General features: G+C 39.3%; 2 long non-coding RNA genes across 3 annotated transcripts in view; one reads left to right on the forward strand and one right to left on the reverse strand.

The window, feature by feature from the left end:
- Positions 1-15774, reverse strand: part of LOC142054925 (uncharacterized) — a 44758-nt gene extending 28984 nt beyond the window's left edge. For both annotated transcript variants that reach the window (XR_012659725.1, XR_012659724.1), the window contains exons 1-2: positions 15282-15774; positions 13646-13830 (exon numbers count right to left, since the gene is read on the reverse strand). This is a non-coding gene — a long non-coding RNA (uncharacterized LOC142054925). The remainder of the gene's footprint in view (positions 1-13645; positions 13831-15281) is intronic.
- The window catches only part of LOC142054924 (uncharacterized), a 174540-nt gene that overhangs the window by 119761 nt on the left and 30477 nt on the right, over positions 1-24302 (forward strand). The gene's annotated exons all lie outside the window — the stretch shown is intronic.

Here is a 24302-nt window from a genome sequence, read left to right on the forward strand (position 1 = left end):
TATTGGAATTTGATAAAGATGATGGAAAAGACATTTTAACAATTTGAAAAAAATATTAGTCATCTCATCTACAGGTAGTTGTGAAATTGGATGAGTGTAGTTATCAAAACAAAGTGTGTTTCATCTGACTTGTTGTACCCAACAAGTCGTATTTCATGGGGTGGCCTAGAGAAAACAGACAGTGTCTTCTAACAATTCTGTAAGTCCCTCTTCCATATACCCTATTTTGACCTGATGAACCTTTTATTGAAGTTTAGTCAATCTTCAATTCCAAACTTGCATTTTATTGAGTTGAGTGGTCCGTATGGACACAAAGGCATTATTTTCCCAAGAAAAGCAGGACTAATTTCTGAAGGAGCTATAGTTACAAAATGCTTTTTTCAGCAGACAGAAATGCTGAACATAATGGTTACACCATTATCTACTTCAGAAAGATGAAAAAAGGATCTCCCTTCTCTTAGACAAACACGTATCTGGCAAAGATGCTAATTTCTACATCTGACCTTCCACAAACACTAATGCATTCTGCAGGGCAGACTTTAGGCTGATACAGATTGCCCCAGTTCCATAACAACAGCTTTGGCAGTACAGATCAGCTGAATATCTGCTTCAGCATACTCAGTTTTCATCTAATGTACTGATTTCTTACAATTTCCTAACTCAAATAAGGCTGTATGTTTTTTGACAGTTACTGTTTAATAAAAGCCCAGGCATTAAGAACAAGGTTGAAAAGGGAAAATCTGCAGAGAGAGAGAGAAGGTGTGTCCATATCCAGCAACTGACTAACACATTAGATTAGAAACAGTAGTAAGAGTGCTCTTACCCGTCTTTTATAAACTCACTGTCTTTCCTGTGTTAACAGAGCTAAATCCTTTCAAAACTTTTTCTGTCAATAACCTCTGATGCCCAGCTTTACTTCTGTGAATCTCTGGACATTAATTTGCCATTAACAGCAATGTTACCTGCTAGAACACAAGATGTGCCAGAGTGAAATAAGAGGAGCAAGTTATTAACACTTCAAGGTTGACCCACCCTTTATCCCAGAATTCGTTCTGTATGTCTTCTTATTGATCTGACTCATGCAGCTTTTTGTCACCTGGGAATTAACAATTCAATGTTTTATTTGACCATTTATCTCTTTAGCAAAATTGTTGCAATCTCTTTGACCTTTTAAAATGTTTATGACAAGGTGTTTGCAGTTAATTGTGCTCATAAAAGAGTATAGCCCAGGTCAGGTCTGATATGTGCAAGGAGCCAACCAAGACTTCTTTACAAAAACATGCTATGCTATAGCGCATTTCATTTGTTTGCAATACAATTAAAATACACAAAAATTTCCCAAGCCAGGAGGACTGGTACTAGGGACAGGAACTTGTCCTAAGACCACAAAAATAACACTGCTGTATTCTCAGTTCCTGCTTCTTTTGTGGAGGGAAGCGCCAACTGAGGGTAGAAATTATCTGAAACTAGAATTGCGTATTAAAACTGCAGTTGGTAAGTAGGTGCACACACGTTTCTTGTCATTTGCCTGCTGGGGGAACACCCACGTTTGCATTACCTAAGCAGTAATTTTGCTATTGCTGTGTGCCATTTAAGTCTGTATAATGGAGAGAGCATGGTATACTGGGCTGAGACTGACAGGTCAAGCCTGTAAAGTTTGTTACTTCTGGCAATGCCTTCCCATAATCACCGTCACAAGGTGTCCTAACCCTCTAACCCACGTCCTCAGTTACCACATATCTCCAACACCTTCCAGGCACAACCTCGCCCAGTTTTCTGCAGGTACCTTGCTCCTGCCCATAGCTGCGGACAGAGGTTATGGTCCCTGGACTCTTTCTTCTGTGCAAAAGGGCATGTTCCAGGTAGGGAAGACAGTTGTAATGCTTTATCCCAGGGCTGCAAATGCATGATGGTAGGGGGAGCAGCACTGACCACACAGGGACAGGGCTACAGCTAGAGGACTCTAGAGCCATGCAGTGCTGCAGATTGGGCAGCCTGGGGATATTATTCTAATTTCTTGTCCTACAGCTGTCAGTGATGCATGGAGGTCAGCGCAGCCCCTGTCTCAACCCATACTCAGCCCCTAGAAGAGCCCGTCTCACTCTGTTTGGCAGCACAGCTTATGATGTCACTTCGGGCACCCCAATAAATTGCTAATCTGGAATAAATCTGTATCCTGCCAGTAGAATTAATGAGGTCACCCTGATTTCCTCAGCCGCTGCACTGGTATATGCCTCCTACCTTGTGTGTCTGAATATGACAACCTGGGCATGCTCAAAAAGCCTTAAAGTTATGTAGTAAGACACTGTGAAAAAAGTGAGTTCAGTGGCACAGCTGTGTGAAATTTCATGTAACAAAACAAAAACCTCACCAATACTGATACTGTGAAGATAAAACCAGCTGCTCAAGAATCCTTGAATTATTTTCTTACCTAGTAAAATATTTTATTGTGTTCATAAGTGACTAACTCTGAAAGTCTATTTTTGCCATGCATGTACTACTGTTCTCATGTTACCAGAGTAAAGTGCAGCTTTGTGGCTCCTCCAGCTGTGCATTTCCCACAGCTAAGCGAGCACATGTTCAATGTACTTTCCTGTAATTTTCAAGGCCTCACTTTAAATGATAAGGCCTGAGGTGCTTGGCTTATTCACATCTGCTGCTTTCCTGGAGGTCAATCAAACAGTTCTTCATTCAAGAAGTAATGAGGTCTTACAAAGGAAAACAATTATTTCACTTGAAATCTATTGATCTGGTTTCTGTGGTTCATGTGGTGTTTTGGGTGCAGAACAGTTGCTTGAAACAATTTGAGATCAATTCAAGTGTAACTGAATCAATACATAACCATAACTGAAATGCACTACTCTTGTTTTTTGTAAGAATAGTTTTTTTTTTTGCTACCAATAGTAATATGAGAATGCTAGGAGTGATCAAAACAGAAGGTCAAAATTAGAAGGTCTTATCTATCAGTGAGAAATACTACTGCTAGCATCAAATTTCAGTCTAAAGGAAAGCTGAGACATGAATAGTATTATGAAAACAGTGAGTTGTTATTTTTAAATGCATTTTAATAAAACCTTTCCAAAGAGTTGGGCTATTTTCTGTTCTGAGTATAAAGTCATCCAAAGCTAAATTTGCTGGATTTATGATATTGTAAAGAATGTTGCTATCTTTAAATAATTTTGCTTCAAGAGGGCAAAATTTGCATTTTAAAATTACATTACTTTCACAATAAATGCTGGTGCTGGAAATTTGTGATTTTATAACCAAGTCTCCTGTCTATATTGCCAGCACAGTTTGTTTTTATTTTACTCGCTTTTCTGTTTGCTCCAGTTCTGTTTTCTGTTGAGGGTTTATTCAGGCAGAAAATTTCTGACTATTTAAAAGAAGTTTGAAAACAATGGATGAGGAAAGGCAATTGGGGTATCAGAAGATGTGTTTTGACATTAACTCTTTGTCTGCTGCCAAAGTACCAGCTGACAACAAAACGAATGAAATGGGAAGCTTTTGTTAAAGCAGTTATTAAACATTCCACATAATCATTTAGTCCTGCACTTTGAAAAATATTGTTTTGAAAATCTTTCCTGTAAAAAGCTGAATGCTGATAGAAGTCTGGTGGATGCTAAAATAGGCAAGTTTGTTTTCAGCTCTGCAGAATGTTTCTGCAAATTACATATTCTGGAGGGATAAGAACTCTTTGGGATCTACACGATGAAGATTGCAACTAATTTTCTGAATCCTCCATTTCTGTGGACAAGGACAGCAACCGCAGGAAAGTAATGCATGGTTAGTAATGAATAAAAAGTGATGGGCAAAAAGTTTAAAAGTCTTTTTATCCTTTTCTGAAATTAATTTCAGTTGAGAAAAAGTAGTGCTTTTGCATCTTGCTAGTTTGCTTTCCTAAAATAATTATTTGACAATGATTGGTAGTGGCTATGGGGAGAAATCTGCTCCATTGCAAATATACACTACAATGGATTTTCACAAAAGACCGTTAAAATTTTCGTGCTGTTTAAGCAAGCTTTTGAATGCATAATTGCACCTGGAAAGAACATTTTGGATAGGAATGTGATCTTGAACTGCTCAGATAACCTGCTTGTTTTGCATGCAGAAATGTCTTTTGTATGCAGCAATATAGATACCTACACATGTAAAACCTTGCACATAGAGATGAGATTGATTTAGTCCAGTGAATCTTAGTAGTGTGAACTGCCTTAAGCAAACTCAGGGAGATGTTTCAGATACTTTGTTATTAATTTAGCTAGTCATTGGGTCTTGCCTAAACTCACCGGTTTCAGCAAAATATTCTAATGACAATAATGGCAAGAAGAAAACCTATTATAATACCTATTTTAGTGCCTTTTGGATCATCAGCGTGGACCGGTGACTGACTGGTTACACAGAGGATTTTATATTTTTAAAGACATACTTTCCACTCAAATTTATTATTAGGCCCAGGTTGCTTGACCTAACTCAGCTGTATGGTAGTGAAAGCTGTTGCAGAAATCTGTAAGAGACAAGCAGCAAATAGTGATGAATTGGTAGTGGAAGGGGAGACAGAGAGGGTAGCAAAAGAAGGGCAATTAGAGTAAGAAGACAAGAAAAGTACACTAAAACTTTTAAAAGTGCTGCAAGCATAATTAACACAGAGACTGAAAGACTGGGAGAAGAGAAGGTTGGTAGACATAGTAGCGACTATAAGTAGTAAGTGCCTGAACCAGAGGCTCATGTATGCATCGCAGATACTCAAATGCTACATAAAAATATACATTTTTACTTTGCCTACCTGTCCAGGTTAGTCACAGAGTTTGTGCAGTGGTTACCTAAGGGCACCCTGCTGTGATGGTGGGTAGGCAAACACGGTTAGCCCCAGAGTCTAGTGCTACTGTTGTTCATTCCAACTTCTGCCATTCTTGTTTTCTCTGGTGCTTTACAACTTGCTTTGCCTTCATTGCTGTTACCTGGTTCAGTGATGTAAGACAATGCAGAGCCAGCGTCAGGGTCCTTAATATAATGTCTGCTATGAAAATGAAGGGGTCATGGAAAAGGTCCCCAAGTTCTGGGTACAAAAAAGGATGGTATGAATTGTTTAATCCACAAGGGCTACCTTCTAGGAAGATACTCTGGCACAGAAAGTCCTTGAAGCACAAATTTCTGGAGGCTGCACAATGTCTTTGGCATATCATTATCCTTTCCTGGTGGCATCTGCTATGTGCCACTGCCAGGGACAAGACTCCAGCTTTAGTCTAACTGGTTTGGCTGTGTTCATGTGTTGTGGACCCTAGGAGAGGCTACAGGCATTGGGCGGTGGCCAGAAAAGGCTTCATCCTGTTGTAACATGAAATTAGGTGCAGGAGCTGCAAGAGTGCACAGTCTGGTGACTCATACTTACAGCAGTTGTACTGTGCCTGCGTTGCATCAGATGATGCAACTTGAATGAGAGTGGAAGAAGTTTTTATAATGCAACAAAATGTATGAAGAGATTACAATTTTTTTGGTTGATCTTAAGATTGGAAATGTAAAATTAAGCACAGCATTAAGATAGAGGCAAACAATATTTATGACTTGTTGCTCAAATTATAGCTGTTAAAGAAAATCACCTTGTACAAGCTGTTAGTGTTCTCTTTTCCAGAAAGATTAGTGGTGTATCAATCTCGGGTCTTCAGGCTGAGCTCAAAAAAGTAGGCAAACCCTACTTTTTTCCAAACTGGATAACACTCAAGGCTGCTGTTAGTTTTTCAACACTGCTTACCGACCAGCTCCAGAGGTGATCTGTTAGATATTCATAGAATCATAGAATCATTAAGATTGTAAAAGACCTCTAGGATCATCAAGTCCAGCTGTCAACCCAACACTACCATGTCTCCTAAACCATGCCCTGAAGTGCCACGTCTACACGTTTTTTTGATATCTCCAGGGATATGAGAGTTTATGCTGAACAACTGTTGTGATATTGAACAGCTGTGGACTTGGTGGGTCCACGATTTTCAGAAACCTACGTTACTTGGAAGAAATAACACATTCACTCATCTCCTCCTGCAGTCAAAACCAACTCTCATCATCCTACACTTCATCATTTAATTTCTCTCTGGACGTAAGTTCCTCTAAATTTAGGGATAATCCTCGTCCATCTCTTACCTCTTGGTGTGTTCTGCTTGAATGGCTCCATAGCTGCTGCAGTGCAGAATAGAGAGCATAGATCTGCAGCGCAGAGTGAAGTATGGTCCTCGTAAACACTGCCATGTGAGTGAGGACTGTGCCAAACTCTGTAGGCAGTTGTTATGTGCCTATCTCGTGTACAGACCTTCAGCGATATCTGTAAGTACAGCGTTATGAACAGATCTTCCCAATTAAGATTCCTAATCTGAGGAATAATTTTGGAAAAGAAAATTGGAGTTAATATTCAACCTGGTTTTGTTTCCTTTCACCTTTCTTCATTTGAATGACTTCCAGTTTAATTGCAAAGGTAAAATGTGCTACCCTCAGAACAAAATTACTTTACTATGAGGTAAATAATGCTAAGGAGAAATGGTATTGTTGGTTGTTTTCATTTAACATAGCAAGTGTAATTTCACAATTCATTTAGGTAATAGACTGCTACAACAACTAATTACAAACTGTGAGAGTCAGGAATCATAAGGACTAGTGAATCTTCTAATTAGCTGGGATTTAAAAGCTGACAGAAAATCAAGACGCTGAGGGTCATAGTGTGGAAGAAAGTACTTGTCACGGGTGAACCAATAAATGCCATGCCAGGGTATGTGGTTTTCCTGCCTGCTTTTCCAGGCGACATTCAAATAAACACGTGGGTACCACAGTCCAATTGCTATCTGCCTATATGTCATAAGGGTTTAAGCAGAAAAGATAGCTCATTAGACTAACATCCATGTCTTTCTCCTTCACCTGTTGTAAGAGAGAGTTATCTTGTCCGTGACATTACAGCTCTCATGTCATTTATGGGATAGACCTCGAAAGAATGAAGTGGGAGTGGTGGAGGAGCAGTGTATCCTGTTGCTCCCTGTGTGTCAGGTGGGCATCCTAGACCTCTGTGATCTCTGACTCTGACCAGGTCTGACCAGACTCTGGTCAGATAAATGCCAGGAAAAGCCAAAGTCCGTCCTGAGAATGTTCAGGAACAAACATCTTTCCAACTAAGCACACGCTTGTGATAGTCAGAGATTGCAGTAGTCAGTCCCAAGGCAGGTTATAAATATTTACTGGTCTTACTGTGAAATGGGAAATTAATAGCGAAGATTGGGTATTTCTGAGACAATGTGAACTTGTCAGCTTGTGTTATTTGCATGTTTTCAATTTTTACCATTTGGGAAACCTGTTTACCTTTTCTGTATGATACTTCGGATGCCACAGTTTTTCTTTCAGCTCCAGGACAGGTTTCCTAGCTGTTTTTTTCTGCTGTGCTAGCAGTGACCATCTACAAATGTGTATGCAGATGGATCTCTGTATTTCTGATTAAGAGCTGCAAGATACAAAATGTGTCTTGTGCTTTGAGCACCATTAATCACGCTTTTTGACAGCCCAGGGTAAATGCATCAGTTCTACACTACAGTTGGAATATACTTATCTTCGTATGACTAATACAAGGGTACTTTTTATATAAATATATTTAATACTTTAGGAGAAGTGTATTACTATTGAGTGCATGGTTGGGAAGGTGATCAGAGCAACAGCTGTTTCTAATATAAAAGTTAGAGTGGTTCACTTCAGGCTTCTGTATATGGCCATTGATGTTTTGGGTCTGAATTTGGAGAAACTTTTAAAGCTTTGCTTTGTAGTTTTCAGAAAGCCTGTTCTCCACTAGTCAAAATGAGGGGTTATTCATAATAACTTTAGCTGATTATAGAACTTGTGATAGAGAAAACACACCTGAGGGAACCAATGGGAAAGAGAGAGTTTAAGAAGAGTAATGGAAATTACAGTGACCAGGGAGGCTCTGGAAGATCAAAAAGCTAATGAGCAGTCACACTCATGGCTCACAGTATTACAAGAAGCTTTCAGCTGGTCATGTGTAGTCTTCCAGAGATGCAGCTAGTGGCCAGCGTAGGTCATATTTAGCAGCCCACATCTGCCGCATAGGAAGGGTACTCTGTGCGGGAATTGGTGCTCCCACATGCACGCACATTGGTTAGTGTCCCAGTGGGACACCTTTCTTTCCTCCCTATGTTATAGAAACTTGTTTTTTTCCTTCAGTGTTGTGGAAAATATTTTTCAAACTTTTGCAAAGCCTTTTCAGCTTGAGAGGTCTCTGCTGTCTGAAGATTTGAAGAGTTGTAAATGTCAGGTGTCCCACCCTGGGAAATATTTGCACTCAGAGGCTGAGAGCAAGCATTACAGGGAAAGTTGGTGAAATGTGTGAAACATCAGGAAAGAGCTTTAACATCTTGGGGTTTCCAATTGTTCTTTACACCTAAAACCTATGTAATTTTGGAGCTATGTGAGCACAAACACAGGCTAACAAAGGAAGGCTCTACTTTGGAGAAGAGTGCATGTTTTTGAAGACTAGGTGGTTTTCAGAGATGCTGTTTTTCAGTCTCTGCTCATTATAAAACAACAACAGAAACCCAAGAGGAAGATTTCAAAGCAGAAAAATGACTATGCAGTCAGTCTTCTCCAAGACTGCCATTTTCAGTCATTGCTTGTAGATGCAAAGTGTATCCAAATAACCATTTACAAATCGTTAGTGATTGTGGTACACTACTGCAGATTTACTAAAGGAAAAGGCAGCTGAAATTTATATTTTGTACCATTTTTTGCCATTTCTGTCTTTTAAATCTATAAAAATGATTGTAGGAATATCATATCACTGTGGCTTTTAATTATTCAATACCAAGTATTTGGCCATAAGAATGTTGAGTGAATAAAATTGGATACAATGTATTTTAAATTAATGATGAAAAAATAGTGAAGAAATGTTCCTTGGTTCTCTGGCTTGCCAGTGTCAGCACTTTGTAGCCTCGTCGTTGTTTATGTGTCCTAAGGAAGCAGGTTAATCTAGGACAGCTGTCTGAATTCGTTTGGGACTTCCCTGGATTTTTTAATCTAGCCTTGGATGTTTATGCGTTCTCCTGAAAGCCCAAATTTTTCAAAACACATGGGACAAAAGGACTTCTACTACTACAGACACTGGAGGAGAAGTGCCCTCAACTCCTGCGTCTGTCCTGCTCTGGATCAACTCCCATATGCTGATGCCTCCCAGCAGGGTGGAAGAGAAAGGAATCATGAACACTTGTCCTAACTTGAGGGTGAAAATTGGGAAAATTCAGAATGTGTGGATCATTAATAATTGGAAATTCCTAATTTCCTCACAGAATAAAGACCTGCTGCTCCTTGCCAGACTGTAGAATTCACGTGGTGGAAATGGGGTGCTAGTGAAACCTGGCCATTGGTAGCCTGTGCCTTGTTGCTGTCTGGGGCTGACACACTTCCTAGTGTCACTATCAGAACAAGATGAATGGAAATTCCCTTTCTGTCAAATTTAGGATCTTAATTAGTGAAGTGTAAGATTATGAACAGAGTTAAGAACAAATGGTAACTGTGTGATTGCTATATAGAGTAATTTCATAATGGAATTAAGATTGAGTACCTTTAACAAACAGCTTTTCATAACATGGTATGTTTGGTTCTTTTATACATATATGTTACCAGTGTAAGTTATACGTGAAAGTTTAACTCTTAGATTCCTGTGTTTGAAGTTCTTTCTTGGTGGATAGTCCCTATAAGGCTTTTATCCTTAATTTAATGACATTGTCCGTAACCCTGTTTAACATGAATTCTCTTTGGGAATTAGTATTTCAACCTCTGAAGGTTGCAGTTGCTGTACCTAGGAAGGTGTAACTTGTGAACAAAGAAAGATCGGCCCTTGTTAAAACTGGAGAGAAGGTTTTTGAGGTCCTTTGGCTGACCACCAGCGTGCTGTGTTAGCACAGATGGTTAAACAGTGTTACAAGGCTGGAGTCCGATAATTCTGTTTTATGCTCATGTATTTGTCTACCACCTCTTTGATGTGAAAGTGGTATAGCAAGTATTCAATAATTTACATAATGTACAATATAGCCAAATATAAATGATGCATTATTCTTCCATTTAGCCCCATTTGAATTGATTGATTACCAAATCTTCCACTTATCATTTATCAGCATTGAGATTATTTATAACTTTTGCTGAGTTTACAAAGTAATGCATCAATCAAGAAGCTGAGTTGCACTTCCCTGATATATAATAGATGTTTTAATGATCAGTGCCTGATCCTGTTATTGTTTATTTATTTAGTTTTGTCAACACTGAGCTTGAAAGAGTAGCCAGAAGATAGGAGGCTAAAGCTAAGGCCGAGAAAGATGACACTCCCCCCCCCTTTCCCTTCTTGCTTTGCATTATTGACTTTTACTATTGTAATAGTTACTCAAAAATGTATCACAGAAATGAAAAACAATGCTGTTAATTTTAGTAATGAGATCAGTGGTGCCCGGGAAGCCACTGGGGACACTCAGTTTCTGGCAGAGGGAGGAGCAGAGCACTCTGGCCATGAGCACTGGTGCAGGGGCTGTGTGGCGGGGCTGCACGCCGGGACACGCTGACTTCCAATGGTCCAGGTGGCACCTGCACCTGGACACTCAGCCTGGGCACCTCCAGGCCTGATGCCTGCTGATGTGAATCAGTAGTGGAGATCTGCTACTGACCCGTTCTGCAGGTGGGCACCCCTGGGGCAGGCGAGCCTGCCACTGCTGGAGGAAGGGGCTGGGTTGGGGCAGGTGGTTAGTGCCACCTGGGACAAAGCCCTGTGGAGGAAGACAGGAGGGCATCTTTCCATTTTTCTTCTACCTGCACTGACTTGTAACGGCTGACCACGGCTGTTAGGTTTCACTTACTCTTAGATGCTGTGATTTTTTACAGACTAGATCTCTTCTAAGCTGTTTTACAATTTGAGTGGATTTCCACTCTTTAATAGTGTGAGAGCTAACCATTTTATGCTGGGAGACTCCGCCCCTTTTCCTTCCCCCACATCCATGCAAAATCCTTCTTTACCCCAGTCGTCTCCCTGGCTATCTCTGCAAGTCAGGTCAGGCTTCTGTCCACCATCCCTACCACACTCCTGATGTGATGGCTACTCCACGGGAAGCTTAAGTAAGGAGCCAGGCCTGATACACAGAGCACTAACGCCTTCCCTAGTTAAAGCCTGCAATCCCAATGAATTCTTTTTTGAGTGAAGCAAGTGGCATCAGTGATTAATTTGAGGCTCGTGAAACAGAGAACTTGGGGTTTCTCGTCTAAAAATTTCTTATTGGAGTTTGAATATTGTTAAGATTCATTGAATAGAGAAATCACAAAATAGGTCCTTTTTGGCTATTGATAGCTTTCATGTTTAATCATTATGCAACCTTTTGTGGTTTGGACTCACCTAATTGCTTTCTTGTTAAAAATCGCACTATTACTCAGTAGCACAACTGGAAAGTGTGGAGATGTACGTGGTGTGCAGCTCACTGGGCTTTTACCCTATCTGCTATCCTTATTAACATTTGCTCTTCTAAAAGAAATGAAGATTCAACATAAAAAACGAAGGTCGTTCATACAGTTGTCTCAATAGCAATCTGTGTGACTTTAACCCTGTTGAGGAAATGTAATTACCCTTTGGCTTCTGATGACCTCAACTAACCTTTGTTGAAGGACCAGAGAAAATAAAGGCTGACCAACAGCCTGCCCTTCCTGCCCTGTGGTTAACCCGCTCTGGGAATGAAGAACACCCTCAACAATAAAACATGAAAATGTTGCCATGGAAATATCATTGGAAGGAGAAACAAAAATCTATTACAATTAATAGTGTTTTATTAGGTGACTCCTATAGAACTGTTTAATCCATGGAAGTTGCTCTATCTTAAGATCTGGGATCAGAAAATTTCAGGAGGAATAAAAGAGGGAGGGAGAGAGGACCTCTTTAAAAATTCAAGAGCTGTTGACAGAGCTGGGATGGTTTGCATGAGATAAAAGAATCAGATGTTGCACCCTATAAGTATGGGAAATGATAGCAAAGAAGAAATGCAATTACAAGAATTGCAAATGATAGCTGCCAGCTATCCAACTGGTCAGAAAGTGTATTTATACACAAATATTTTTGTTCTGTTATTTGGCAAATAACAAGGGTCATTTATCTTTTCATATATTTTTTGCCACACTAAGGCCTTGCCTAGAGAGCACCAGGTTATTTGCAGAGGGTGTGCTGCTTCTGTATATCTGGCATTTTCAAAATTGGGTCCTGTAATGTTTTTGTTTTGATATTTTTTCCTGCTTTTACCGTTTATTAAATTTGACACCTTGCGATACATATCACATTTCTGTTAAATTCACTGGTCTACTTCGGTTTATGTTAGGCTGAATCTTGTGCTGTTCATTACCCCCAGTAACTGGTAGTTTCAGTTGGAGCTGGTGGTGCTGCACATTTTCAGAAGGAGTTTAGTTGTTTCTAACAAATACCGATGGTTCTTTGACCAGGCAAAGACAAAAAATTGTGAAGACATAGAAACGCTGATCTACAGCGTTCCACTTTCTAGAGCAGGAGAAAGCATTTCAATTAAGTAAATTCTGTGACATTTCCTTATTCATGTGATGAATTACAATAATTAATGTAGGAAAAAGTTTTAAATGTGAGTTTCTATGTATGTGTACCTAAACAATTTTAAATCACCCTTTTTGCTTTTAAGAGAAATAAGACATTTTAGCAGGTTTGTTTTAAGACATATTAATACACAGTCATATGCATATATTTTCTGGTAGTGAAAATGAATTCAAAATAACACATTTTTTACAGAGCATCCTTTAAGAATGTTGCACAAAGTTATATACCAGCTTCCTTTTTTTGGTCTTGTTCCCAAAGCACAAAATATTTTAAAAGCTAAGAAGATGTCAACTGAAATACTTTCGTTAATATTACTGATAATCTCACTGTTAGGGTAAATGGGAGCAAGTCTGTGCCCTAACTGTATACTTGTTCTGATAAAAGCTGAAAGCATGCTAAGGAAATGAGTCACAATAAAGCACCATACTAAAATCTTTTTCTTCTTTCAAAATGGTGAATAAGATTTTTTTCTCCAGTATTTTTGTGTCAGCTTCTATTAACACAGCTGTGGATATTCACCACAAGAGTGCTCTTCATCTTAAGTGTATTTTCAAATGGTAATTTGAAAAGAGAATATAATATGCTGGATAGAAACAAACATTTATTTGTGCATGAAAAAGACTTTCACGTGAAACATGAAAATAATTTCCTGTGTTGCAAATATGTTAATTTTCTTAATAATTTCCTAATTCAGTTTTTAAAGTTAGTTTGCCATTCAAAATCTTTGAGCAAAGAGTGTGCTACGTCTAGGTGCAGAATTAGAGTAGTGATAGTGCACCCCGCCTTTTTTTTATAAATAGTAAAATTATCTGTTGCTTTAAAATGGACTGGCTGCTGCTATATTCATTTACAACTGTGTGAACACTTAAAATGGCATTGGTTAGATGTCTTTAACTACATAAGCTTGCATTTCGAGTTATCAAAACAGTGTAGGTCCAGGATGAAGGCAATATGCTTTCATTCATTTTCAGCAATAATTTCTATGTCACTGGCTCCAAATCATTGTTTGCTCATATAACTCACCTGGTTGTGGTGCTGTGGAGAACTAGTACCTGTTTTGTTGACTGTGTCACTTTCTCCCTTGGGCTGATGCCAAGGTTTTCATGTTATTCCCTCTCCATTTCCAAATGCTGTAGGTCCATGGCATTCTGGCTGAAGCTCAGAACAAAAGTCAAGAAAGTCCATCATCATCCATGGAGTTTCTGTTGCTGTTGAAGAGAGAGAAAAAGCAGGAGGAGAAGAATTACAATGTATTGTTCAAAGGTAGGCATATTGATAACCTGCTCTATTCTCAGTACTTTGAGGAGTTTGAGAAATCCCCTTAAATTATGCACATCATATTATTTCTACAGTAGAAGTTGTTGTTAAGGTGTCTTCACTTGTGGATTGTGTTCTGGCTACATCTTTTTCCATTTTAGCTTAATATACTTCTAAGGCCTTAGAAATGTTTTAATTTATCAAGATTTAATTTGTGGGATTAATAAAGAGAGGACTGAAGGATGTAGGAACCGTTACTTGTTACTGTTTTTAAGTGTTTGCCACAAGAATAATTTTCTGACTGAATTAGTAATGAGCTTATATACTTATTCTGCTTTATAGCGTGTTTGATACTTTCATTCTCTGAAATATACTGTTGTCTGCCATTGTCAACTGAATGGGAAATTAAATGCAAACTCTATTTATAGGGTATTATTTTACTGCATTGCTGTTATTTTGATATGTCCATACAGGTGTATGTTATGTTATGCTAAGCACAGTATAACTTATATAAAAGAACTAGGTAGGTAATATCAAAGCAAAATGGTCAGGAATTTTTTTAATTCAAGTACAAAGTCTAGACACATGCAGTCACATTCTTTAGAAAACAAAAACCTATTTATACTTAAGTTTTGTTAATGTGTTCATTGATATTTTCACCATAAAACATACAAATGTAGTTTGGTAGCAAATGATTAATCTCGCTAGCGTATTACCATACGTATGTCGTGGAAAGTCAGAAATGCAATTATTTCTGTGTTATTCTGACCTGATAAATTCATAGAGGTCTATAAAATGCGAGGCTTATAAACATACCACAATTCTTAAAGCTTTAATTGATCTAACATTGCATAACTGGTGTATTTAACTCGTGGGCTCCTATTGTTCTATATCATTATCTAAAAATATTATGGCTTTCAAGAGAAAGAATGACAATACCGAGGTTTAAATGTTGTATAAATGTTATAGGGAGAAAAAAGAATTCATTCAGTCATCAGTGGTAATTATGGCAGAAATATTAATTATAACAAGATTACTTCGTGGCAAACTACAATATTGAAAGTACTGAATGAACATCTGATTCTCAAAAATGTAAATACAGTCTGAATGTCCAAGGCACTGCAAAAATGTTTACAGATTATTTTAGCAATTTGCACAAACTACAGAGGAGGTATTTTTAATTAAATAGTATGACATTTCTGTAGCAAATTACTGTCACTTTAAAGTAATCTACTAGGTAATTTATGAATAGTACAGAAATAAAGCATTGAATATAGTTTGGATAAGTGTTTATTGGTAGCCTACATCAAACAAACAGATAAGTAAATTTTATCTTGATGGTTTTGTTTTTAAATCAACAGCAGTATTAGACATCCTAAAAGTTACCACAGTCATTAAATACCTTATAGTGCTGTATCCCTGGTAATCCAATTTACAAAACTATATTCTCAGCAGAAACTCCTGGGGTACACAGTAGTTATCTTCAGTAAGCCCTTCCTGCTTTTTCTCGTCATGAAGCAGTGATGGTACGTTTTTATCCTGTTGATAAATTGACTCTTTAAACTATTTCTTGTTGACCCACTGGATTGGTCTTTATTAGGGTGGAGGTAGCTGGAACACTGAAGGACTGCAGACCATATATCGTTCTTCCTTTTTTACTGTACCTTAATATTCAACATAGCATCATTATTCTGAGGCAAAAAGAGAAAAGCTGGTCCATCATATATTCCACACATTGCTAGTCTTTCCTCTATGTCCTGCAGTGCTAGAGAGGGGGATTATTGCTGCAGAAAAAAAAAAATCTGGCCATAGTGTAGGAATAATCACTGCAGTCCAGCTCACCCCCACACCTCTCTTTCTCTCTCTCCTTCTCTCTCTCTCCCTCTGTTTGAGGCCCCAGCTGATTCAGTCTGCATCCATCCATACATAAATCATTGCCCTTATTCTATTGGTTACATGGTACATGGCAAGTATTGATTTTTTCCGTTGCCTCATTGCTGGAGAACCCATGGTTTTTGTGAGACTGAAAATGCAAAATTTTTTGCTGGAGATCTTGTCAAGGTACAAAAATGACAAGCGAGGAGGATGCTATTTTAAGGTTTGTGTGACTTAAAAATCTTCACCTTCTCTGCTCTACTCTACATTTGCCTGTGTCCCAAAAAGTCGTGGCTTGTTTAATCACTACTGCTTTAGGTAGGCTTACTGGCTAAGCAGCAGGAGAATAAGCAAACAGAAACAGGGCCTGGCTGTTCTGAGGAAGGCATTGCTTAATTATTAAAAGTTAAATTATCTTCTGAAACATTAACAAAAAGATAAAGAATAATATGAAAATAATGCCATTTGAAGGGAAGAAATGAATCCTAGGCACAAGATGATAATATGCTGTAGACAAATGGATATTTGTTTCCTTTCTGCATAACACAGAGATATAATATTGTGCTTAATTCTTGAGGTAGGTCTTCGTAGTGTTTTGAAGCATATTTGCTAACCCTTTATCAGTATGATTGCTGTACTGACTTAATTTTTCTCAGCATTCAAAGCTGCTTGAAAATGTCTCACAAAAGGTGGCACCTTGTTTCCTCAAAAAAGTGTTTTTGAGGAATAGGAAGTCTGGGTTATGAGACAGATTATGAGATGTTCTCCTTCAATAATAGAGATTTCCCTGGTATAAGACTCTCTCTTACTAAAGCCTGATCCAAAACATACTGGAGTCAACAGGAATGTTTTCATTGACTCCGTAGGTGCTGGATCAGCTTCAGATTACACAGAAGCTGGTATTTTCCTTTTTTTTGGATACCATCACTTTCCCCCATTTTTAAGAAGAGGTGAAATGGGTTAGGATGGGTCGTTTGTAGATGGGTGTAGAATATTCCTATATTTAGTCTGATCACATCTTTTAACACTTTTAAATGACATGTATGCAAATGTGTGCGCATTTTCCTTAATGCCTGGAATGCAAAATCTGACCCATGCATACCCCATGTCATTCCCAATGACTGTACTTGCTTCTGTGCTTTTTTTTGCCTTTGAAAGGCACTGCCTATTTTTTATTTTTTTACCTACACTACCTTTAGAGGCAGTCTTTCACCAAATGTTGTGTGGACTCCATTTAATCATTTTACCTGTCTTCTGCCAATTGCACATCCAAAGCAGGTGATATTTTCTATCTGCTGTTTGCATGCAAATCAAATACCTTAAATAGCAATATAGCTTTAGAGCTTTTGTGTTTCTGGGGCTGTAGAAACTGAGCGTAAAGCTAAAATTACCAATAAGAAATCCCAGCTAGATGCCTTCACTTGCTATATCGCACATACAGGATCTGAAAATGTAGTGCGCTGCTGGCCCTCTAGTTGAGAACCAGGGCTGGACCATTCAACCAGCCCTTCCCTGAGTTGGCTCCACTCCTGCAGGAAACAGCCTGCATTCACCAAAACCTTGGGTCATGCCAGCTCCCCCATGTTTGACGGCAGCAATTGCTTCCTTACTAATGCACTTTTTCCCTCCAAATATATGTTGCAACTCTTTTGAATATGTAATGTAAAAAAGAAGTAAGACTGGAGGAAATCTGAATTTCAGGTTCAAAATAATTCATATAAATTTTATTTAGGAAAAAGGGCAGGACATTGCCATCATCAAATGAGCTTCTCGCTTCACCAGAAATGTAGTGTCACTGAAAAATGTGCCATTTGTCCCACTGTAAACCATAACTTTTCTACTGTTTCTGTATACATACAGGCTAGATCTTCATTATATTCAATAGTAATTTTTGTAGTAATTGAAATGAGAACACTTCTTTTGTAATCTTTGTGGCAGTGGCTGTGTACAAAAGGGTTTGTTACATGTCTGTCTATTACTCATTCAAACCAGTTCGCCAGCTTAAGTTCACTCCTTTAACCTTTATTAGTGAAAAAGGAGGGTGATTTGGCTAGCTGAGGTATTCTTTACCAGCATAGCACCAGTAGTGATCATAACACAAAGAAAAGACACTGAAGAAATACTAGTCTAAATTTGAATATTACCAAGTGTTTCATTGGTTTCTTATAGAGTGCCAGGACAGAAAATGCTTTCAGAATTTGTACCCGTTTCCCAAGCGTTTAGGACTGGTCATCTATAGGGGTGCAGTTCCCTTATATATGTCTCCTTCGACCACCTAGCTTGAAGTTCAGGCATTCACAAGGCTTATTTATGTTAAAGTAGTTTTGCTCTAGTTTATCCTTTTCCAGCAAAGTGTATTTGCATCACAGCTCTGGGTGTTTTGGCTGAAAGCTTGGCAGATGCGGCACACATACACCATAAATACTTCATGTACCTGCTCCTCACCATCACCATTCCTTGCAGTTTTCTTTTCCTTTGAGATGCCATGTCATGTTTTCTGTCAGTCTTTTGTGTAGAAATGCATGCTCTGCTCAGTGTAACCAGCACACATGCATCATACTTGTCAGTCCCTGTGGTACCGACTCGGGTACTGGCTGTGGTAGGTTTTCAGTATGGTGTGAGGAATTCACTCGTTGCTGGTCAAGGGAATAAGGCAAGTCTGAACATGCTAAGGCCGCTGACAGAGAGGCAAGAATTGGTCTTATTCACTGGGTTTTTGTAGCAGAACTGGCTGCACAAATCATTCCTGAACGTTCCTCTGCGCGATACCAGACTGGTAGCTCTTGAAAGCCGAACGTTGCCATATCATAGGTGGTTGTACGAGGGTCTGGACAAGGCAGCACCTTAGATTTCTTCCCCTGGAAAAGAACATGAGTCACGCAAGAGCCCTGTAACAGCCCTTCCAGTGTGTCTGGGAGGTTGTCTCAACATGGCCAGTTGTTTCCAGGAAGAAAGTGGAACGCAGACAGCATGATCCCAGAGCATGGACCCAAGCATCATTTTCCTTCAGATATTATGAGAGGCTGTGCCCATTGCTCTGCAAGAAGGCGGGCAGTTATAAGAAGTGTGATGGGATTTTCTTCACAGTGGCTAGGGACACCTAGAAAGGGGAGTCAGCTGCTCCCTAGGCTACAACCACTTCCTTTGGTGGCTTCTTATGGTTGCTGATAGACACATGTAGGTGGCTGCACTCATCTTGTGGACAGCAAAGCCGTGCTCCTAACCTGAAGCCCATGCTGAACCTTTGTTGTGCACCCAGCAGCCAAACCCTAATCATAACCCCTTTCTGTCCTGCTTTGTAATAGCAAGATGGGGTTAGTGCAGCCAATTCAGGCAACTTCTTTTTGCGTATCTCTTTTGGAGGAAAGTGATGTTGATTTATCAATTTCCTTGAAGATGGACATGAGGATTAATAAATAGCACTGACAAGAGGTAGAAGGGCTTTTCCCTGTAGCAACCAATAATCATATCTTTGTTGAAAATACAGTTGAAAAGAACAGACAGAACTGCAAAGTATGTTTGTGCAAGGTAAAGCTGAAGCAGCCAGGGACATTAACCATTCCCTGAACAGAAAGGGCAGAGCAGCTGCCCTTTTCCCCATGATGGAAAGCCATCAGCCTGCCCCAGAAGCCAGCCCATACTGCTCTGCATGGGGTCACACACAAATACTGCATCCGGAGTTAGGACGAGCTGCTGACAGCCAGGGCCAAGCTGACCCGGTCTCTCTCTCACCCACTGCCAGTGACTTGCCATCCCCACTGTGCACAGCTGTATCTCTGCTAATGAAACATCAGAAAATTATGAGTCTGTTGGGCAAGAGCAGACTTTCATCCTCAAAGGCCTTTGTAAATAAGGTTGCAATGTAGAAAAATAAGGCTTGCTAGTATCTCCATTTCATAGGTGAAGAAATAAACAAACGTCAAGAGCTGGCACTGAAGCTGAGATCATGTTTGAGAGCTCCTGCTTGTGACACACATGTGGGAAAAATTGCTAAAGCACCATGCGTCCATGTGGAAGTTTGACCCCTATAATGCTGCCAAGGGCAGCGAGGTCTTTGGTGGTTTGCTTAGGGAGCGTTACTCACAAAAGCACCTGGCTCAGCTCAAACCTGGATGTTGCAATCTTAAGAAAATTTTGAGAAAATCTTAAAAATACAAGAAAAAAACCTAAACCCCAAACTAAAAAAGGGAAGAAAAATAGGAACACAAAGTCTTTTTTACAGGAGGGCCTGCCTCTTTTGCTGTTTTCCTCAGCCTGTTATTGTGTAAATCACTCTCTTATACCCAGCAAATTAACTACACCCACTGTACCATGCTGTAGGAAGACTGTTGGAGATTTATCCATTTAAATAGGAGCAGAATATAGTGCCACTTCATTTAGCCCACGCTAAATGCTGCATAAGATCCCAGAAAAGTTATTCAGCAATAATTTTAAAGCCCATCTCTAGGAGAAAAAAAAAAAAAAAAGACAAAAGAGCTTTGGACTATACAGTTAGAGGCTGTAGTTGCAATAAAACCCAGGAAAAGGTTATTTTACCTGAATTTATCGCTTAGCAACCAAGAATCTACCTCCTGAGATTGCCGTTCGTGGGTTACCAAGTAACTGGCTGTGACAATTACCAAACAGCTGTCCCAGGAATCTACATAGCCTTTAACCTCCGTCAGCTGAAAGATGGGCTGATGACAGCTAACAAACAATAGAAACACACCCTAATATTTTATTTAAGAGCTGAGGGAAGCCACAGCTGTATGGATCATTCAGCCAGCTGGATTTAACTGCTTCAAACTGCGTGTCCTGTCTTCGAGAAACTGCTCTATAGCCACGCTGTGTGTTTAAAGATGCATTTGGGTCTTTATCCTCCAAACTTTGTGTCAAATAATTGAATCCAAACTATCGGGATAGGTTTTGCTCTTTTATGGGAATGGTAAGCAGCTAATTATCAAGTGTGGGTTTTATTTATGCAACCAGTGATTTACAAAATTTTCCCATTAATTGTGTTCATCTTGGGTTTTTCTGAATGTAACTGTTCCACTGATTATCAGTGAGAGGGAGAATGTTAAATATCAAAGTAATAAAGGAGTAATTTAGAATGAGGGAAAAAGTATCATTAAGACTGGTAAGATAAAATTAAGGAAAAAAGAATACTGAGCTTGCATATTGAGAAGAGCCTCTTAATAATGAGGTGCCTTATGTCTGGGGGTGGTTTCCCAAAGGAAACAAGGGGAACTACCATCAGCAATATGTGAAACTAAACTGGAAACAGTGTAAAACACTGGAAATGTTAGATATACTAATGCAGGTGTCAGTCCTGAGCAGTGGCAATTGCTTTTTTTTCTTTTTCCCCTTCCATTTTTATTTTCTGTGATTTTATAATGTTACAAATAGCAGTCAGCAAACCTGCAACAAATTGCAAATGCAACATTTTTTTGCTGGCGTCTAAGACGCCCTGAGCCAGGAGAGATTTGTGGACACGCCTTCTTCTACAAGTTCTGAGTGGCTCCTTTTAGTTTAAAATAGAAACAGGAAAAAGGTTTTTGGAACTTAAGATCCCCGTTCACATTTACAAATCCCAGGCATGCAAGCTGTGGCTGAAATGGCATCGAGCTCAGTTTCTCCCTGCAGGCTTGGTGCAGGTATCTGGGGCGGCGTTTGGGAATCAGCTGTGTCTTGCTACTGCTAGCCTTTCTCTAGCATATTCTGGTTGAGATACTACAAACAGCTCTGCTACACTCTCTCTTTTTTTTTCCCCTTGTTTTTTTTATTTCTTTTCTTTTTCCCTGACATGTTCCATACGCCACAATAGTAAGAACTGGCTCAGAAAATTCTTCACCAGGTTTCCACTAGCAGCAAGTTCACAAATGAAATTTTCCCCTGGCGGTTTGTGGCCAGAAGCCTCCTCCTTGGCACTGGAGAGTCTTTAACCCACTGGTCAAATTAGCCTAGATTTAATTTGGCAACCCCTGCTTTTTATACATCATTTTTTAAAAGCAAAATTGATAACATTTACCCTTTCACTGCACACAACTGTAATAACTTTTCAGGTACTCAGGCTGTAGAGGAATTTTTGGTTCCTGAAATAGGTTAAAAATCCCCATAGCTGCATCAGCATAATTTCTACTGATAAAGTGAAATCTCTCATGGCACAAGAGTCTCGGACTGCACCTACGGCTTTTCAGAGTGAGTCTGTGCTGTCCTGCAAGAAGGAAATGTTGAGAACTGCAACACACCTGCAGGTACCAGTACACACCTGCTTCTGTTGAGCAGAAGTGTGCAGTGAGTTGTCAGCAATAACACCTTCTTCCTCAGAACTTAAATTTAACCTTTTTTCATCAGTTGATTCAAAGTGAGTGATGACGAATATGTGAATGTGCTTAAAAAAATGAGCAAAGTCTTTGGAAATATTTATTTTAAAAATTGAAGCATATTATCCTGCTAATATTAATGACTTGTCATTTCCATTATTACAATATCTTTACACGTCTGCTGTGGACATTTGGCCGGGCTTGTAAGCTCTGTTAACTGAGATGTCTGAGGGAAGCGTCACCATGGCTGTAAGCAACTCGGTGCATTTTTGGGGAGAGCAGAATGGGTCTCAAACTCGTCACTGCCCAGAGGGTGGTTCCTTTGCTGCTTTCATGGATTTCTTGAGCAAAGTACCAAAGGTGCTTTTACTCCTAAGCTGATTGTTTGCTTATTTGGGTATGAAGAGGAAGGGTAGGAGATCACAGCAACTGTCTTGCTTGCACCCTGTAATTTGTCTCCAAGGTGGAATTTGATATAGGAAGGCTTTACTGGGATGTTCTTTCTGTCTCTTGATGATAGATCATGGTTGTCCTGTTTTCTGGCTGGTAGTTAGTTGGTTACGTTGACAGATGTTGCAATGATTCTTTTGGCAATATTCTGTTGTGCTGACTGTTCAAACAGGAAATTCATCTTTTAGTATTTGCACATGTTAAATGTTTGTTTTAGTAGGAATCAGGTCTGACAGCAGGCTGGTCAAACAGTGTATTTTTGGAGCAGCAAACTGGAATTCTTAAAGTCCTCATCATCCTGTAGGTCTGCTGGTGCTCAGCTTGGAGCTCTGCTCCCTGAAATACCACAGGACTGACTTTTGAGGAGAGGAGATGGGAGCTTTTGAGCTCCAGGTTGTTGCTGTTTCACCCTTTCGGTGATGGGTTCCTGAGAGTGCTTGATGGCACTCGCTTCAAATCATACCATGGTGTGGCACTTTGGGAGACTTCACAAGGTTTGCTGTATGACAGAGGCTGTGCTGGCTTTGTTTTCCCTTTAGTTTCTGAAGATTTGGTTTACTGAGCTGGCCTCTTGTCTAATGTTAACACAAGTGAACAGGAAGAGGGTTGCACCTTGTGCTACACAAGTGCTTTCCTCCTAACAAAGACTAGCTGGAGAATGTAATCTGAGGAAGCTAAATTTCCATGCAAATCTCTGGTGATAAACCCTTTTCAGGTGACTGCTTTTTTGACCTTGGTAGGCAGCTTCTTTGAAGGACAGCCTGCAAATGATGGTGTGATTTAATGGATTACATTCAAACTTGTTTACTGAATTTTCATCAAGCAATATTCTGTGGACTATTTATTTGAGGGCTGACAGTGTCTGGTTCTCGTATGCAGTGGCATTAGAGATATCCTGGCTAGGATCTGTTGTGTTGTGCTTCATAAAAAAGTTTATAAGATGTCAGAAATTACAGTATTTACTTCTGTTAAGTATAGTGTCTGTGCTGAAGACAAGCACATTATTAGAAGTAGCTACCTACAGACTTCTGGTGTACACGGTGGAGGAGAGGTTTAATCTGGTCAAGACCTCTCCAGACCCCTTTACTCCAGACCACTTAGGAGGTGAGAAACAAGTGCCTGCAAGTCGCATGTGAAAGCTGCTTTGTGTCTTGCCAGGCTTTTGGAAATACTTCAGAGCTACAGCTATTTTGAGTAATGGAGCTTGGAAGTGGAAAAAGGCTTTGTGGCAAGCCTAGCATATGCATTTCTGAGAAACACATTTGGTTCCTATATGGTTATTTTTGTGTAATTTGACAGGAAAAAATTAATGTTGAGGAGAACATGCTTAGGTGAGTCAGATAACACCACACACACCCACCAATTTGCAATGTGTGTATTTGCAAAACAAAAGCTATACAATTGCATGAATAACTGTGTGCCTATAATACAAAAATGTTTTCTGATTTTTGCTTACAATAGTTTAGGTACAAAATACATGCTACTCAGTGAAGTTAGCTAGCGAGTCTTTGAAAATGTTACACCTGCAAGAAGGTAGAAGAATCCTTGAGAATCCAGTGCTGATTAGCATTGATGAAATGTAATATAATGAAATATATCCTTCAAAAACTGGCATTTGTGTATTCTGCCATTTGGACTGATATCATCAGTTTGAAACTTGGGTTGATTGTTCACCAATTAGTTGAATTTTGAACAGATGTGGTTTCTGAAGCTTTAGTGTCTTGCATGTTTTGACAGTTTTACTGATCACCAGGATTTTAGATTCTATCTTTTGATCTTGATTTATTATTTTTCTT

The sequence above is a fragment of the Phalacrocorax aristotelis genome, chromosome 3 (assembly GCF_949628215.1).
Source record: "Phalacrocorax aristotelis chromosome 3, bGulAri2.1, whole genome shotgun sequence".
In the NCBI taxonomy this organism is placed as follows: domain Eukaryota; kingdom Metazoa; phylum Chordata; class Aves; order Suliformes; family Phalacrocoracidae; genus Phalacrocorax; species Phalacrocorax aristotelis.